This window comes from Lolium rigidum, chromosome 7, assembly GCF_022539505.1.
Source record: "Lolium rigidum isolate FL_2022 chromosome 7, APGP_CSIRO_Lrig_0.1, whole genome shotgun sequence".
In the NCBI taxonomy this organism is placed as follows: domain Eukaryota; kingdom Viridiplantae; phylum Streptophyta; class Magnoliopsida; order Poales; family Poaceae; genus Lolium; species Lolium rigidum.
The window spans coordinates 78,283,233-78,301,685 of record NC_061514.1 but is presented as its reverse complement, the minus strand read 5'-3'; the positions used below and the strand labels follow the sequence as shown (position 1 = coordinate 78,301,685).

General features: G+C 47.9%; 1 pseudogene; it reads right to left on the bottom strand.

The window, feature by feature from the left end:
* Nucleotides 1-3,972: 3,972 nt before the first annotated feature.
* LOC124671572 lies at nucleotides 3,973-5,056 on the bottom strand (annotated as a pseudogene).
* Between the last annotated feature and the right edge of the window lie 13,397 nt (nucleotides 5,057-18,453).

Below are 18,453 nucleotides of genomic sequence, written 5' to 3'. Positions count from 1 at the left end.
CGCGCCGCCCTATGGTCCGGGCCCACAAGGGCTCCTCTCTTCTTCCCCTTCCGGCTCCCTCCGTCATCCGGAAAAATAGGAATTTACGTGAAATTCCCTTCCACAGCTTGATCTTCCGAAATATTGCGTTCGACGGTGCTTTTTCCAAGCAGAATCCTCGGCTCCGGTGCTTGATCCTCCAATGATGATGAAACATGCAAAATAGATGAAATAACATAAGTATTGTGTCCCAATATGAAATATATCAATGAATAACAGCAAATTATGATACAAAATAGTGATGCAAATTGGACGTATCAGCTACACTCAAGAAGACAATCCGAAAACCCAACTCAGAGCAGGAGGCAAGGTTTGCCAAAGAGCAGGAGGCAGCCCGGAAATATGTCGAGCGGGCGTTTGGCATCCTCCAAGCTCGTTGGGCTATCGTCGAGACACCCCGCCGCAGCCTGGGATGTGCAAACTCTGTGGGAGGTGATGACCGCTTGTGTAATCATGCATAACATGATTGTTGAGGTAGAGCGGGATGATTCACTCTTTGATAATGACTCGGGAAGGCCAAGGAGAGTTGGTTACTCCTCAAGGTGGTCCGGCATCATTTCAGGACATTCTTCATGCGCACCATGAAATTCGAGATCTAGCTGTACACAACCAGCTTCAGGCTGATTTGGTCGAGCACATGTGGCAGCATGTAGGCAACAATGCTGCAAACAACAATGATGAAGGAAATCCGGAAGCCTAGAGCATTTGTATCGTTTTTTCATTTTATTTGAATAATACTTCATCCTTGATTACGTGGACAATGTAATGTGTAATACATTTTGAGCATTCGAACTATTTTATATATTTTCTATAATTTATTTTACGTTTTTCTAGTGAATTTACAAGAAAAACATACCATACAGCGCCGCGACCCAAATCTGCCGCGTTGGGCGCAGCGCGCGGCCCAAACGGACGCACGGACGCGGGGCTCCGTCCGTGCGTCCGCTCGGCCACCCAAATGGCCAAAACGGACGGCCCAACGCGTCCGTTTGGGTCCCTCGGTTGGAAATGCCCTTAGGGCATCTCCAACGCGGCGACCCATCCCGCGCCCGCGCGTCCGGATGGGTCGAGGCGGACAAAATCTCGGCCCAACGCGGGGACGCACCGTAAAAGCGGACGGCCGCGGCGTCCGGAACGACGCAAACCCGGCCCAAATCTGGGCTAGGTTTGCGTGGCCGCGGATGGCACGCGGCGTCCGCTCGCGTCCGGGCGCTTGTCGCCTCGTCTCCCTTGGGACCACCTGTCGGTGACCCGGAAGCCTATTAAATGGGGACTTGAGGGGATCTGGCCCTCCACTCCAGTCCCCACTCCACTCCCGTAGCGAAACCGCCGCCATGGCCCCGAAGCGAGTGTTCGCTCCCGGAGCCAACGACGACGAGGCGAGCAGCAGCCGGCGTCCGCCGCCGGCGCTGCGGGCCGGCGGTAACCGCGGCGGCCTCCACATCGGAGAGGCCGCCCGCGGCGGCGCGGCATTGCCGCAACCGCCGCCGCCGCTGCTCGAGCCCAAGCCCGAGTCCTCCGAGGAGGACCCCGACTTCCGCGCCGTGCTGCTCATCTCGGCGGCGGAGGAGGACGAGAAATGGCCGCACCTCCAGGCGGCCATTCGAACCTCCCAGATGGTGGAAGCGGCCTGGCAGGCGGTGGAGGAAGCCGAGGCCTGGGAGCTGTACGCCCAGGCCCGCCAGGCGCGACGGGAGGAGGAGGAAGCGGCGCGGCGGTAGGAGGCCAGGCGCCGCGCGGAGGAGTAGCGCCGCGAGGAGCATCAGCGGCGGCAGGAGTCTCAGCGCCGCGCGGAGGAGGAGCGGCGCCAGAAGGCCAGGCGCCGCGCCTGGCAGGAGAGGGAGCAGCGCCTCAGGGAGGAGGCGCTGCTCCGTGCGCCGCCGCTACCTCGGGTGGCTCCGGACCCCCACTCGGCCTGGGAGGAGGCCCTTTTGTCTCCGTGGCCGGAGTCCCCGGCGCGGTCGAGCCACAGCAGTGCCTCGCCGCCCGGGGACGTCGTCGACGCTGACGACGCCCACACGGCCTAGGCGGCGCACCGGCGGCCACCGCGGCGACCAAACCCTAGCTTAGGGTTTGTAGTTTAAATTAAAGTCCATATAGAGGGCTTCTTTTGTTAGTTATTTGCCCAAAATAGGGCTATGTACAAATTTGCCCAAAATAGGGCGTATGTTTAATAAAATTTCGTTTAAATTTGCATTTTTACTTTTATTTTTCCATTTATTCGATTATGCGCTGCGTCCGTGCGTTGGGCGCAGCGTGCGACCCAAACGGACACGCGAACGCGCGCCGCTGTCCGGTGTCCGTTCGACCACCCAAATACCCTTACAGCCTGATGCCGGTTCATGACTGATCTTCGGCGAAGATCATGCCCGGGGAGAGCACGTGGGATGTGGCAGAAAAAGTGTCCCACTCCCCGGCTAGTGGGTGACAACTGCTAATTCTTTTGGATGTGTGTACTTGAAGTTTGATGCCAGGTTTGGGATGGGAAATTACAGACTCAATTCTTGCTATTTTTTTAGTAGGACTCCCATTTACCTAATTGTTAGAAGGCTCGCTGTACAATGTTTTGTTACTTTGTACTTTATTTATACCATTACTAATATACATTTCCAGTATGGTTCTCCCTACTATTTAATGAAAATAAGATTATGAACATTTTAGCTTCTAATCAAAGGACCACATGGCCATCCATGCCTTTTTTTTTGTATCAACAATTATGGGTGCCATAAGAACAGGTATTAACTAACAGTGCTACTGCTACATAAAACTAATCACGAAACAAAACTTTTCGTGGATCAGTGGATGTGTGTTCCTTATAGAACCAGTATAATGCAATTTTAATTTTATATGGAAACAATTTTGTGTAAACAACAAAACCATTTTATGTACCCTAAGTGTTGAGTTCCTCGAATGGAATATACAAAGAATGATAGAAGCATGAGGATACAGACATATACACATCATTGACACTGCTACCCCAAAACAATTAACTTACAATCTAGTAGTCAAGAAATTAGTGAGCAAGAAATATATCACCTGAGAGGCAATTAGGTGAAGATGTAGCATGCCAGAGATAACATGAATATATGAACCTGGAAGACATATCTGTACACAAAGAGAGACTCAGGTACGAACCTGAAATTTCTCATCTGCCTCAAATTACTAAAAGATATCAACGCACAGATCTTCTCGTCAGAAAATATTTTTTTGGGAAATATACAAACTAGCCATGGACATACCATTAAGACCAGCAATTATATTTTTTTTTTCTTACAAGCTGCATTGACACCCTTCAGCATCTTCTAATGTCTGTTGAACCTGATCTCACACTTACCTTCCCATAAGGTCCATAACACCCCTAGGACTGCGATGCATGAACAGAAAGACAAATTGCATTTATTAAATCCACTTCTACATATATTGTCATTGTGAATAAGCGCCTTCATATGGCATCTTTGTGGGTCCAACCAATCTGTATGAAAACTATTTTGAACTTACCAATTTCTCTAACTGTAATATCACAGTTATTCTTCACCTGCAAATGTCTCACTATGTGGTAAATATATAAACTCAGAAGTAATGGATAGGAATTCAAAGGTTTCACGCCTTTCAAAAGAAAGAAATCAAAGAGAGCATGTATAAATTAGAGAACAATAGAAGTTCACAAAAAAGTTCAAAACAAACTTGGTGAACTAATGAAGATTTATAGTCACATATAAGATGACATCCAATCAGTAGTATCCTGTAACCATGGGGAAGCTAGCAAAACAATCCGATATAAGCATACTGAAATTTGCAATACTTAGTTGCTGATTGCTCCTCCAAAAGATCTCTAGAAACTGACAAGTGAAGGATCAGACTACTTCATCTCAGGTGCTGATGGCTATATGTCAACTAAGTTAACTATTCCATATTTAACCTGGCATGAGCACACTAAATTTTGCGAGACTTTGTTGCCCTCTCCAAGACATCTACTAAGACAGCAGGGCATGATCTTTTCAAGTGCGCATACCCCTGGCTTTGCCAAAACATAATCCATTCTATTTGAAGACAAGATAAATTCAGCACAAGCATCTCTGAGGCCGCTGCAGTGATGCTGATCAGCTAGAGCTAACGTGGTTGCCACGGTCTCGACATCAAGACTTTTGCAAAGAATGGCTTCACATTCGATCTTCATCCTCTCCATCGCATACCGATCTGCAGCCACAAGTAAGTGCTTGACCATGTCTTTGTTATCGTCCCCATCAAGATCGTCCACGGGAGGCAATGAATCCGTGTAGATGAAGTGAAGCAACGCCTTGAAAACAGCGGGCTGCATGTCTTGGACCGGTATGTTACGTCTCCGTTTGTCTCTCATCGGTCCATAGAGCTCCGCTTTGAAAACTGGCGACCGCGCTGCGAGCACTATCTTATGCGCGCGGAAAACCTCCCCTTGAACTTTGAATGCCACATCTGCTCCCTCCGCTGTCTCTAGCAGTTTTCCAAAATTACCTGACAAGTCTGATGGTGGTACTTGAACCTCTACAGTCTTGGCAACAATTAGTGGTTCCTGGAGCACAGTGAGATCGCACTCAATTATGAGACGGTCACCCCGCAGGTAAGGTGACTGCTCGAGCGAGCTCCTCTTCTTGAAATCGCTATACCCCGATGTATTTGTTCGGTCGAGGGAATTAAACTCCTTCGGCGATTCCAGGCGGGAATACACCGATGACGACCGCCCGCTGTCATGGTTAACCAACCTGAAGTCGTTGAGCGCCCGCACCTTGGGGCCCTTGCACAGGAGCTTGATGAAGACTGAGACGTAGTCCTTGACCTCCTCCTTCGATCCGTCAGGGAAATAGCGGATGCACCATTGGTACCCGCCAACAGAGGCAGGGGCGGACTGGATGCATTTGCCGGTTCCCATGCCTTTATGCTTACTGTACCCAACGATCTGGAATGCGAGCGTGGCCCGGTCCGTCGCTGGGGTGCATCTCGATTCTATCCTTTTTGTTGGCCGCTGTTGCGATGCTGCCATTGCGGGCGTTCTGCGGTGAGGTGGGGACCAAGTGCAGCGGCGATGGGAGAGGCCAAAGCGCCGTGGGGAAAGGCTGCGAGACTTGGGGGGGTGATGGGCAGGCGGCGGGATCGAACCGGGAGACGAGGGTATAGGCGAGCGGCGGCGGCGAGGGTTTGAGAATTGCGAGTCAAAATGCCTTCCCCGTGTCTCTTCGTATATACGCAGCCCTGATCATGCCTTTGGAGGCTAAGAGCAAGTACAATAAGGTACAGTCCGCTGGCTATAAGAGATAAAATATTATAAATTTGCTTAGTTGGAGTAGAGAGATTAGGAGAGAGAAGAGTAGTGGGCTCTTATCTTATAGCCAGCTCTAGCACGTGCTTCTAGCACTATGTGAGACTAAAAGGTGGTAAAAGTACTACACTTTTGTGGCTCACTATTGTATATATTGGCTCTAAGTTAGCTATAGATGACATGGCACTTGGCTTATAGCCAGCAACTGGCTACACTATTAGAATTGCTCTAAAACTGAAGAGGGCCCACTAAGCCGTGTTGAGTTGCCCAGGAACTCTGCTTCCCCTAGAAAACGTGGATGAGGAACTCTGATACTCCAATGTATCGAGTGCACCTGATATTTATTTACACACTTACAATGTGCCAAAATAATTTGGAAAATTCGTTTATATAACAATATGTATGTAACATCTTATAAAATTACTGGATCAAAATTGAAAACGATGCTCGAACAGAACTGACTAAGAATAGTGCTAATACGCCTAATTCGTATCCCAATTTAAAATTTCATGTTATATTCGAACAGAACAAACGATGCTCGAACAGAACTGACTAAGAACTGATAGCTTTGTTTTCTTGTCTAGTTCTTTTTGCGAATAAAATAATCGCATTAAGAGAAACATCGAACAATAAAAAGCATCTCAACAAAAACAAAAATTACAACGAAATCTTTAAGATGGCTTTCGTCTTCAAACTTTAGACCATGTAAACGACGCGCTGCACTACCGCTCATCCATGAGCCAGCCTAACGTTATTGGTTATGAACTAGAAGTCGCTGACAGGTCAAAAAGACCATGTCCACTTCGAAGATAAAGAAGATACTCAGTGAACTTTTCTCTGTGATCTGTAGTATAGCCACGAGACAACGATTCATCAACCTTTCCGGCAATGGATGTGTCCCTCCCTAGCCACCAAACATGCTCAGTGGTTGTAGGCGAGGGTGGAGCTCACACTTATACAGTTATGTTGACCTCACCACACATGATCGATAGATATTAGTGCTGAACTTGAACCCAAGTATGTATTATTTCGAGATGACCCCTAGAAATTTGCTAGCGTCGCACATGCTTATTCGGTGGATGAATAAAGTGGCTGATCAAAACTTTGAGGTTAATCCAGCCGGCTGTGTAGTATTGAGAGGGCTTCGATAGTTTTTTCACCGATGTATTTTGGAAGAAAAAAAGGAGCAAAAGCTTTGTCCCAATCTCTCTTTTTTTTGCGAGAAAAAGAAGATGATCTTAAAGCCCCGATCTTACAGAAAGATCCAGAAAAGAGAGAAAATTACACACGGGTTGAGTAAGCAACGGTGGTGATGATGATCACGGGTGATGGCAGCGGAGATACACGACGATGAAGTGGATGATAACTTGTATGACGCAACGAGATCTCTCGATTGGTCCCCGTCGCCGGATGCAACAGCTCTCAACCCCGCAAGATATTCGCAACTCCACACACTTGCGCACGTAGCCGCCGACCACGAAGCGGTAAGTTGCAACCGTCTAATTCCCAATGGAACAGCAGATCACACAAGACTTAAACAGGATCTACACAATATCCAAGCAATATGGTGTAGGGAATTCAATAGTTTTGCAGAGCAAACAACTAAGAACTAGGGTTTATCTTAAACGTGGTCTAAAGCAGCTAGGGGGTCGTCCAAGGCACTTATATAGGCGTCCGGGACGAGTTCTGGTCGAAAAAATACAAGTAAAACCGACCCAGAATAGATCTGGTCGAGACAGACTCGGACATGTCCGGTCTGGGATCCGGTCAACCGGGCTGGTGACCGGACGGGCCGGTCTGTGGTCCGGTCGACCGGGTGCTGCAACCGGAAACGTCGCAGAAATCGTCCGGTTGGCGCCCGGTACGAGGCAGCGTCAACCGGACCAGGGACCGGATGGGCCGGTCAGGGGCCCGGTCGACCGGGTGCTGTAACCGGGCGGCCGGCGTGGGGGCCGGTCTGACCGGGTGCTGGACCGGGCTGATCTTCTTCTTCTCCTCTCGCGCATTCCTCCCGCTCCTCCCTCGCGTGTCCATGAGATATCTTCATGTCGAGCTCCATGTCCAGCTTCACGTCCATCTTCACGTCCAGCTGCTCCTCTCCTCCTCGTGCGATGCTCGTCTCCTCTTGATACCTGATGATACACAAGTAATAGGACTTAGGCAGTATAAAGTTCTCATCAATCAAAGTATCGTTTAGAAACAAGTTCACCTGTTGTTTAAGTAGCTTCGCACGAGCTCGTGTCATTGGTCCAATCCCGACTTCATTGGACTTGAGCTTCACAAGCAGGTTCATCTTCGCTTGGTAATGACGGAGGTAGTAGTGAGGTAGGGATGTCCTCATCATCCCCCCCCTTCAAAAGGCGTCGACCCCGACGCTCCAAGGTCTTCTCCGTCATATGGTGTCAAATCAGCAACATTGAAAGAATTACTGACACCAAACGCATCCTCTGGAAGATCTACCGAGTATGCATTATCATTGATCTTGGCAAGCACTTTGTAAGGACCATCACCACGAGGCTTCAACTTAGACTTTCTCAGCTTCGGGAACCTATCCTTGCGAAAATGTACCTGCACCAAATCACCAGGCTTGAACAATATCTCTTTGCGCTTCTTATTCATCCTTGCAGCATTGCTCTTGCCTTTCTTCTCAATCAACTCTTTAGTCTTCTCATGAATCTTCTTCACATAATCTGCCCTCTTTGATGCCTCCATATTAACTCTCTCATGTATGGGCAAAGGCAACAAGTCAAGTGGAGTAATGGGTTTGAAACCATACACCACCTCAAAAGGACACAGCTCCGTGGTAGAATGTACCGCCCTGTTGTAAGCAAACTCCACATGCGGCAAACATTCTTCCCACTCCTTCAGGTTCTTCTTGATCATGGATCTCAACAGTTGTGACAATGTTCTATTCACCACTTCAGTTTGACCATCAGTTTGGGGATGACAAGTAGTGCTGAACAGTAGCTTCGTCCCCAGCTTTCTCCAAAGCGTCTTCCAGAAGTAGCTCATAAACTTCACGTCACGATCAGAAACAATAGTCTTTGGGACTCCATGTAGACGTACAATCTCCCTAAAAAACAGGTTAGCAATATGCGACGCATCGTCGCTCTTGTGGCAGGCAATAAAGTGTGACATCTTAGAAAATCTATCCACTACCACAAATATAGAATCATGGCCTCTCTTAGTACGCGCCAAACCCAACACAAAATCCATACTAATATCCTCCCATGGTGTAGTAGGTGCCGGTAAAGGAGTATACAAACCGTGAGGCTTCAGCTTGGACTTGGACTTGTTGCAAGTAATGCATCTCCTCACATATCTATCCACGTCCCGCCTCATCTTTGGCCAATAAAAGTGGTCAGCTAGCATGAGTAGCGTCTTCTCACGCCCAAAGTGACCCATCAAACCTCCAAGCATGTGATTCCCGCAATAAGAGCAAACGCACGTACGATTCCGGAACACATAGTTTGTTAGCCCTAAACAAGAACCCATCATGTATGTGATATTTTTCCCATGCTTTACCAAGAGCACATAAGCGATATGGTTCAGCAAAATCATGATCAGTGGCATACAAATCACATAGTATCTCTAAACCAGGAATTTTAACATCAAGTTGAGTTAATAACATATTCTTCCTAGATAGAGCATCAGCAACAATATTATCTTTTCCCTTCTTATGCTTAATAATGTATGGAAAAGACTCAATAAACTCAACCCACTTAGCTAGACGCTTATGCAAAGTAGATTGGGCTTTCAGGTATTTCAAAGATTCATGATCAGAATGTATGATAAATTCTTTTGGCCACAAGTAATGTTGCCAAACCTCAAGAACTCTAATTAAAACATACAATTCTTTATCATAGATAGGATAGTTCAACTTAGCACCAGAAAGTTTCTCAGAAAAATATGCAATTGGGCGACCCTCTTGCATCAACACACCACCAATTCCAATACCACTAGCATCACATTCAATCTCAAATTTCTTATTGAAATCAGGAAGTGCAAGCAACGGTGCAGAAGTTAACAATCTCTTAAGTTCATCAAAAGCATGATCTTGGGCTGCGCCCCACTCAAAAACAACACCCTTTTTAGTCAAATCATTCAAAGGTGCAGCAATAGTACTAAAGTTGGGCACAAATCTGCGATAAAACCCAGCTAGACCATGGAAACTTCTTACTTGACTCACATTCATGGGAGTAGGCCAATTTTGAATAGCTTCAATTTTAGACACATCTACTTCTACTCCATGCTTAGAGACAACATAACCCAGAAATATGACCTTATCTTTGCAAAATGTGCACTTCTCAAGATTACCATAGAGTTGATTATCACGCAACACTTGCAAAACATGTCGAATATGTATAGTATGATCAGATTCATTGCGGCTGTAGATTAATATGTCATCAAAATACACAACCACAAATTTGCCAATAAATTCACGCAAAACATGGTTCATCGAGTCTCATGAAAGTGCTAGGTGCATTAGTTAACCCAAAAGGCATTACTAACCACTCATATAAACCAAATTTTGTTTTAAAGGCTGTTTTCCACTCATCCCCTTCTTTCATCCTAATTTGATGATAACCACTACGCAAATCAATTTTAGAGAACACAGCAGCACCACTCAATTCATCTAGCATATCCTCTAAACGGGAAATAGGATGACGATATCGAATAGTAATGTTGTTTATAGCTCTACAATCTACGCACATACGCCAAGTACCATCTTTCTTAGGAACTAGAATAACAGGAACAACACAAGGACTAAGGCTTATGCGAATATAACCTTTGTCGAGTAGCGCTTGTACTTGCTTCTGTATCTCCTTCGTCTCTTCGGGATTAGTGCGATATGGCGCCCTATTGGGCAGCGATGCTCCGGGAATCAAGTCAATTTGATGCTCAATACCTCGCAATGGTGGTAGTCCTGCGGGTACCTCCTCCGGAAACACGTCGCCAAATTCCTGCAAAACATTAGAAACACCAAGAGGAAGAGGGGTCATGTCGTTAGAAACCGAAACCGTACCCCTGTACAAAAGCACAAGAGGCATGGCCGTAGGATCCTCACTAAATTCTCTCATGTCTTCTTTGGTGGCTAATGAGACTAAGGAATTCACTCTCTCACTTTTCGTTATATCACTCACGACATTACAATTCTCTCGCCTATCTAGAGGTGCATCCTCCAAATTCACTTCGATCTTCTGACGAGACTCATTGACAATTTGTTGTGGCGACATAGGCTGTAAGTTAATTTTCTTGCCCTTGTACTCCAAGTGATATGTATTGGCACGGCCATTGTGTTGCACAGAACGGTCATAGAGCCAAGGCCGACCCAATAAGAGGTGACAAACCGTCATAGGAACCACATCAAAGTCAATGCAATCCTTATACGGTCCAATCGCAAACTCAACACGCACCATGTGGTTTACCTTCATCTCACCATTGTCGCTCAACCACTGAATATAATATGGATGCGGGTGCGGTAGATACTTTAACTTCAGCTTGGTACATAACTCCTTGCTTGCTAAATTGCGGCAACTCCCGCCATCAATAATGACCTTCCAAGCCTTGTCAGGACCAACTAAAGCTTTGGTTTGGAACAAATTGCAGCGCTGAGTAGATGCACTAGGCAACACATTAAGAGCACGCTGCGACACAACAATGGTGCGAGCATCAGAAGGATATGCATCCTCACCATCGTTGTCATAGTCATCATTGTCCTGGAGCATTTGGATCAACATCATCTCCAGTCTCATACTCATTGTCCTCATTGATAAACATGACTTTGCGGTTAGGACAATCTCTCTTGAAGTGACCCTTGCCACCACATGTATGGCAAAGCATATCGCGGTTGCGCGTTGTAGACACACCAGAACCACTCGTACTTGCAGCAGATTCGGACTTCTTTGCATTAGATACATTGGAGACCGGTTTGCTAGGCGGAGTAGAGTAAGGAGCGGAGCGCGTCGAAGGCGCCGGCGCTGTAGAGGGCGCGCGGGGTGTAAAACGCCCAGCTCCCGTAGCACGTCCCTTAACCTTTGCTTCTTCAGCCAACTGTGATTCAGCTTCTCTTGCATGATGTAACAATTGATTCATATTGGTGTAGGTGTAATGACGAACAATGCCTTTAACATCATACTTCAGTCCATTCAGAAAACGATGCATTGTCATCTCTAGAGACTCACGGACATGACCACGCTGCATAAGCATCTCCATCTCCATGTAGTACTCATCAACAGTTTTCACACCTTGCCTCAATAATGTTAGCTTATCAAATATATTCCGCATGTAATTTGTAGGCACAAAACGAGAAGGCATTGCCTCTTTCATAGCACGCCATGTACGGATAGGTTGTGCACCATCTTCATCGAGGTTACGAACCAAAGAATCCCACCAACGCAATGCATAACCATCAAATTCAGAAGACGCAAGCTTGATCTTCCCATCTTCAGAGTAGTGTGGATGTAGGCTCCATAATTTCTCAATCTTGAGCTCCCAAGTGAGGTATTCTTCAACATCAGCTCCTCCTTCAAACTTGGGTATGGAAAACTTAGGCTTACCCAATCCATCTTCTTCATCTTGTCCACGACCATTGCGGCCAAGTGGAACCCAGCCACGAGGATGATGACCACGAGGCGCACCACAAGCATTGTGTGCGTCATCTTCAAGCTCAGGATCTTCATCATCTTCTTGTTGTTGTTGTTGTTGTGCAGTCAAGTTCTCAATAGCGAGACGCATATCCGCAATATTGCGCTGTATATCCGTCATTTGATCAGACAATCCCGTGACGGTGACATTAGTAGCATCCAGCGTTTGTTTGATCTCGTCAACTGTACTCTTAAGCTCATCATCCTTAGTGTGGAATTCACGTCGCATCTCATTACGAAGAGCTTCATACTCCCTCCATGTGATGATATCTGCCGAATTCTTGTTTTCCTGGTTAACAATCTTATTATCACTAGCAGACATGATTAGTAGGTTAGTGCACTAAATCAAAAATATATGGTGGTACTCTCACAACTCACTCAAAACTGATAAGAAAAGGAAATCTTACCGTTCCAAAGTAAATTAGTGTTGCTTACCACTTGTAGTAACAACTAGTGCACGGATGTAGCGAAGCGAATATCAAGGGTATAAGAACAATCACACGACAAAGCAGGGTATATGTGGGGCTGTAGGTAGGCTACCTATTTGCACCAATAACAAGCTCTAGCGCTGACCGTAGACAACCAAAGATACTCACACAAGGCGATATAATGGGGCAATGCAACTATATGGAGGAAAGGTTGCAATGCACAAGAGAGACGCTAGCAAAGCTCAACGAGACAGGCACAAGATTGCTCAACTACGGATGCAGTAAAGAAAACTTAGGCCTTTCACTTGATTTCAACTAGCACACACTTTTCTTTTTGTATTTTCTTTTTGTAACACACGCAGCTATGTAGCTCTTTTTGCTTCTTTTCTATTTTCTCTTTTTTTTTTTGATTTTATGACCCAACTCCTTGATAACACGGCCAACAAGATATGCAAAGCACCAAAACCCTAATGAGCAGCCTGTCGAGCGGTAAAACTAGTCTCTTCTGGGGAAGTTCCTAGTCACGTATATCGAAAGGCTGTGTCTATGGTTGGGAACAAGCACACTGTACGCTATGTGGACTCGGAGTAACAAAACTAACACTAGAAGATAAACTAGATGATAGAGAAAACACAAACCCTAACAATTCTACTAGACGAAAGATAAAGGTACGCAAAAACAACTACGAAAAGCAACTAAAACTCGAAATTAGTGCAAGCTATGGCTATGGCAAACCCTAACCCTAATTTTTTTTTTTGGCTTTTTGTGGATAGGAAAACACTCACAACTCAACTATGGGGTGGATTGTGGATGGCTTACCGAGGAAAACTGGAAATCTGATACCAAGATGATAAGGGGTGGCCCGATCTTCTCAGTAAGCAACGGTGGTGATGATGATCACGGGTGATGGCAGCGGAGATACACGACGATGAAGTGGATGATAACTTGTATGACGCAACGAGATCTCTCGATTGGTCCCCGTCGCCGCATGCAACAGCTCTCAACCCCGCAAGATATTCGCAACTCCACACACTTGCGCACGTAGCCGCCGACCACGAAGCGGTAAGTTGCAACCGTCTAATTCCCAATGGAACAACGAGATCACACAAGACTTAAACAGGATCTACACAATATCCAAGCAATATGGTGTAGGGAATTCAATAGTTTCGCAGAGCAAACAACTAAGAACTAGGGCTTATCTTAAACGTGGTCTAAAGCAGCTAGGGGGTCGTCCAAGGCACTTATATAGGCGTCCGGGACGAGTTCTGGTCGAAAAAATACAAGTAAAACCGACCCGAATAGATCTGGTCGAGACAGACTCGGACATGTCCGGTCTGGGATCCGGTCAACCGGGCTGGTGACCGGACGGGCCAGTCTGTGGTCCGGTCGACCGGGTGCTGCAACCGGAAACGTCGCAGAAATCGTCCGGTTGGCGCCCGGTACGAGGCAGCGTCAACCGGACCAGGGACCGGGTGGGCCGGTCAGGGGCCCGGTCGACCGGGTGCTGTAACCGGGCGGCCGGTCAGGGGCCCGGTCTGACCGGGTGCTGGACCGGGCTGATCTTCTTCTTCTCCTCTCGCGCATTCCTCCCGCTCCTCCCTCGCGCGTCCATGAGATATCTTCATGTCCAGCTCCATGTCCAGCTTCACGTCCATCTTCACGTCCAGCTGCTCCTCTCCTCCTCGTCTCCTCTTGATACCTGATGATACACAAGTAATAGGACTTAGGCAGTATAAAGTTCTCATCAATCAAAGTATCGTTTAGAAACAAGTTCACCTGTTGTTTAAGTAGCTTCGCACGAGCTCGTGTCATTGGTCCAATCCTGACTTCATTGGACTTGAGCTTCACAGCAGGTTCATCTTCAGTTGGTAATGACGGAGGTAGTAGTGAGGTAGGGATGTCCTCATCACGGGTCCATCTGGATCCCAACCACGCCGACGATCAGAACGAGCCGGTGGCGCGCCGCTGCCACTGCTCCTCTTCATGCCTAGGTACGGAGTCAGCCCCTCTGCAGCCGAGAAGTCGCCGGTCAATGGATCCGAAGATCCTGCACCCTGGAACACCAGCGCCATCGCGAAGCTTCGGCCCACCATCTTCTTCTCGAACTTCGACACCCGGATCCGCCGCCTATGCAGATCCGGCAAGGGATAGACGCGCACAGTGGTTCTGACGAACCATGAGCACGGGGAAGGTGAGCGCTCTGGCCCGGAGCTCCGCAGAGCACCACCGTCGAAGGGGACGAGCATCGCCACCAAACTCCACACCGACCGCGCCACCGCCTCCACAACGCCGCCGAAAGGTACCCTACTATACCCTTCACTATGTACACGCCGAGATCTGGGCTTCCTCCAACCTCTCGCTGCCGGAGCAGCCGATGGAGGAGGAGGAACCCCCGGATCCACGGCGGGTGAGGTGGATTGACCGGGTTCGCTCACAAATCGCCCCCTCTCTACTGTAGATGAAGAGGGGAACGGCCAAGGTCCATTTTGTTCAAGCTCTGTCCTAATCTAGCGATCACTGTTCAATAAATCGTCTGATTCAACGATTAATCAGCCGATTAATCGCTACTTGATGGTCACCGATTAGCGGATAAACTCATTTATCGCTCGATTAATCAACCAATTTGCCTATTAATCGCTAATAGCTAGCCGACCGAGTTGACACCGATAATCGATTTTCTCAACATTGCTAGCGATTAAGTATAAGTTTTACAACAAAGTAAAAGTGGGTGTCATATTACAAAGCTACTCTCCCGACATCAAATATCCTAAACTTTTCACACCCGCTAACACCCATAACTTAGCTTATTTTCTAATCTTATCAAAGATAACTTGCGAGGACACATGCTTGTTGTTGAACACCATAGCGTTGGGTTCGTTCCAAATCTCCCATCAGATGAGATGCCATGGCTTTGCGGTTTTGCCCCGAGAACATCATGCTCCACCAATCCGGTAAAATGAGGTTCGCCCACTGGATCATGATAAGCTCGGGGATGCCCAACCAATCGTTGGCCTTCTTCCAAAGCCGAATAGTGAAGAGACAATGTACGAAGAGGTGGTTAACAAACTACATGCATTGCTTGCATAACGGGCATAGGCCGCAATTAAGCCACCCACGCTTCGCCAACCAGACGCCGTCCAAATCCTATTTGGTTAGCAAGCCAAGCAAAAAAAAAATCCTTAGGTGGCCGCCAAGCCTTCCAAACCAACTTGCTTGAACTTGAAAGAGTTGACCCTAAAAAATACACCTCATAAGCCGACTTAGCTGTATATTAACCATTTGAAGTGAGCCTCTAAACGATGTCATCCTCCACGTTCTCATGAAGTTGGAAGTTGTGGATGAGGGTCCAAAGCTCCACAAATTGTGGTAAATGCTCCATTGAGAAATCTTGTTCCAAATTCATCTTACCCACCCAAGTGTTGCCATGCAAAGCTTGAGTACTCTTCCAATTCTTCCTCTTGGATGAGGATAAAATGAGTGGCCCCACCTCAATTGGTTTTCTCCAATCAAGCCAAGGCGCATGCCAAAATGGCGTCTTATTGCCATTGTCAACCATAATTGTGGTGGCAACATAGAAGATCTCCATATCTTCCGCCGTACAAGGGTTCTTGGGTCCCACCCAAATCTTGCTTGGGTCTTTCCATTCTAATCATGGACACATAATCCGAAATATCCTGACAAACTTGCCCATGTGAAGCACCCCAAGGCCGGCAAGCTTCTTGGAGCTACAAACTGTACCCAATTCACCTTGCACTTTGCACCCGTTGTGTGGTCATTGGCCAACCAAAGGAAAAGCAAGCTCGATCTTATTAATGAACTTGAAAGTGCTCGCCGGGATGGATAGAGGTGTCAAGTACTAGATGGCTTGAGGAGCAAGGACCGACTTGACCAAGGCTCATTTCGAACCTTCTGTTTAAAAAACAGAACTGACTAAGAATAGTTCTAATACGCTTAATCCGTATCGCAATGTGGAATTTCATATAATATTATACATACATGCTAGTTCATCTTCAGAAAATTTTAAAAATTCTCCTTCAGTGTGTACCAAGGTTTGGTGCACCACTAGCCCAGATACACCAGATATATTCTCGGCACGTAGCTCAGACACGCCGACCTAGTAAGTCCATAGATGGATGTTTTCGTACAACGTATCTAGGCTGTAGCTAGAATTGAAGATGGCATTAACTTGGGTATTGTCCTAACCAATGTAGTAGCATGTGCCCGCCGCTGCCACGGCCCTGCGTGTCGTCTACCCCATGCTCGGCGTCGGTGCCACCACCAATGTAGTAGCATGCGCCCGCCGTTGCGCCCGCCGCAGAGCCCGACGCGATGATGTCGTGCATGAATGAGTCGCCTTGCATTCCGGCGAGCGTTCTCCTGTCGGGTGGGTAGGACGAGTTTACCCCCACGCTTGAGCCGAAGGGAAGAGGGCCCCGGCGGAGGGTTGGAGAGTCCGTTATGATGAGCTTGTCCAGGACGTCGCGCACGGTGAAGCCCTTGTGATCCGGCGACGCTGATGAGGAAAACCTCGAGCGCGACGTCAGGTGGCCGTAGGATTCCTGGAACATGGGCCGAGAAGAAGGTGAGAAGCCAGCGGGCGAGCCCAATCCCATACTCCACCTATGAGGATACTGGCCGACGTAGATTGGCGGGAGGCTGATCTGCGCCCTTGCCAATGTGACGTTCCTGTCGATTACCGTCACCGCTTCTTCCTCCGCCTCCGCAGCCTCGTCGGCTTGCCTACGCTTGAGCTTATGCAGCCTTTCCTTCCGGCCTTGGGTTTCGGCCCTCCTCCGGTGGATGTCCTTGTCCCACTTGGTGTTGCTCATGTCGTCCGGCTTCTGCTTCGGCTTCCGCGGCTTGCGCTGCTTGGTTTCAGCGGCGGCGGCGATGGTCGCGCGTGGGCCGACGAACTTTTTGGGTGGCATGGTGTGGAGCTTGGGGAAACTGGCGGGGTCTGGGGGGAAAATGCCGCGGTCGGGGTATATGGCGGCAAGAAATGGAGGGAAAGTGGAAAAAGTGGAGGGAAATCCACCTTGTGTCACCGACGGGCCAGTCCCACGCCCTTTTTGCCTCCATCCGGCGGTCGCAAGCGCTCCCCAGAGCCCTGGATTCGGCCTGCGGTCGTCGGATGTAATTAAGGCCCAATCTCGTAAAAATTGGGCTCCTAGGGGCACGACTGGGGGAAATTAATAGATCTGATGCTAAATTTCGGCCTGAGGAGGGGGTGTTGGGGGCCGAGTGGAGATGCTCTAATGGCTCCATTGAGAAATCTTGCTCCAAATCCGTCTTACCCACCCATGCATTGCCATGCAAAGCTTGAGCCACCTTCCAATTCTTCCTGCGCCACCTCGGTTAGTTTTCTCCACTCAAGCCAAGGAGCATACCAAAATGGCATCTTATTGCCATTGCCAACCATGATTGTGGTGGCGACATAGAAGATCTCTATATCCTCCGCCGTACATGTGTTCTTGGATCCCACCCAAATCTTGCTTGGGTCCTTCCATTCTAACCATGGCCACCTAAGCCGAAGTGCCGTGGCAAACTTTCCCATGTGAAACACCCCAAGGCCGCCAAACTTCCTGGGGTTACAAACTGTACCCAATTCACCTTACACTTTGCACCCGTTGTGTGGTAATTGATCAATCAAAGGAAAGCAAGCTCGATCTTATTAATGAATTGAAAGTAGTAGATGACTTGAGAGACAAGGACCAACTTGACCAAGGTGGCGTGCGGCCGGCCGTGGTCACATACTCACATACTTCCCATTCCAAGCAAGGAGCTTGCTGTCACACTTATCCTCCAAGTGCTAGATGTCCACCCTCTTCAAACATTTAACCGAAAGGAGAAGCCCAAGGTATCGAAGTGGAAAGAGGCCATCATGGCCGGGATCCCATGGAGAATGTTCGTGTAGGTCCAAATGGCCGCATCTTATCAGAACAACGGAACTATTGAGAAAATTCATGCAAAGGCTGGTCACCTCCCCAAAAATCATGGAGGGTGGATGCAAGGTTTTGGATATCTTTCCTTTATATTTTTTTCAAGG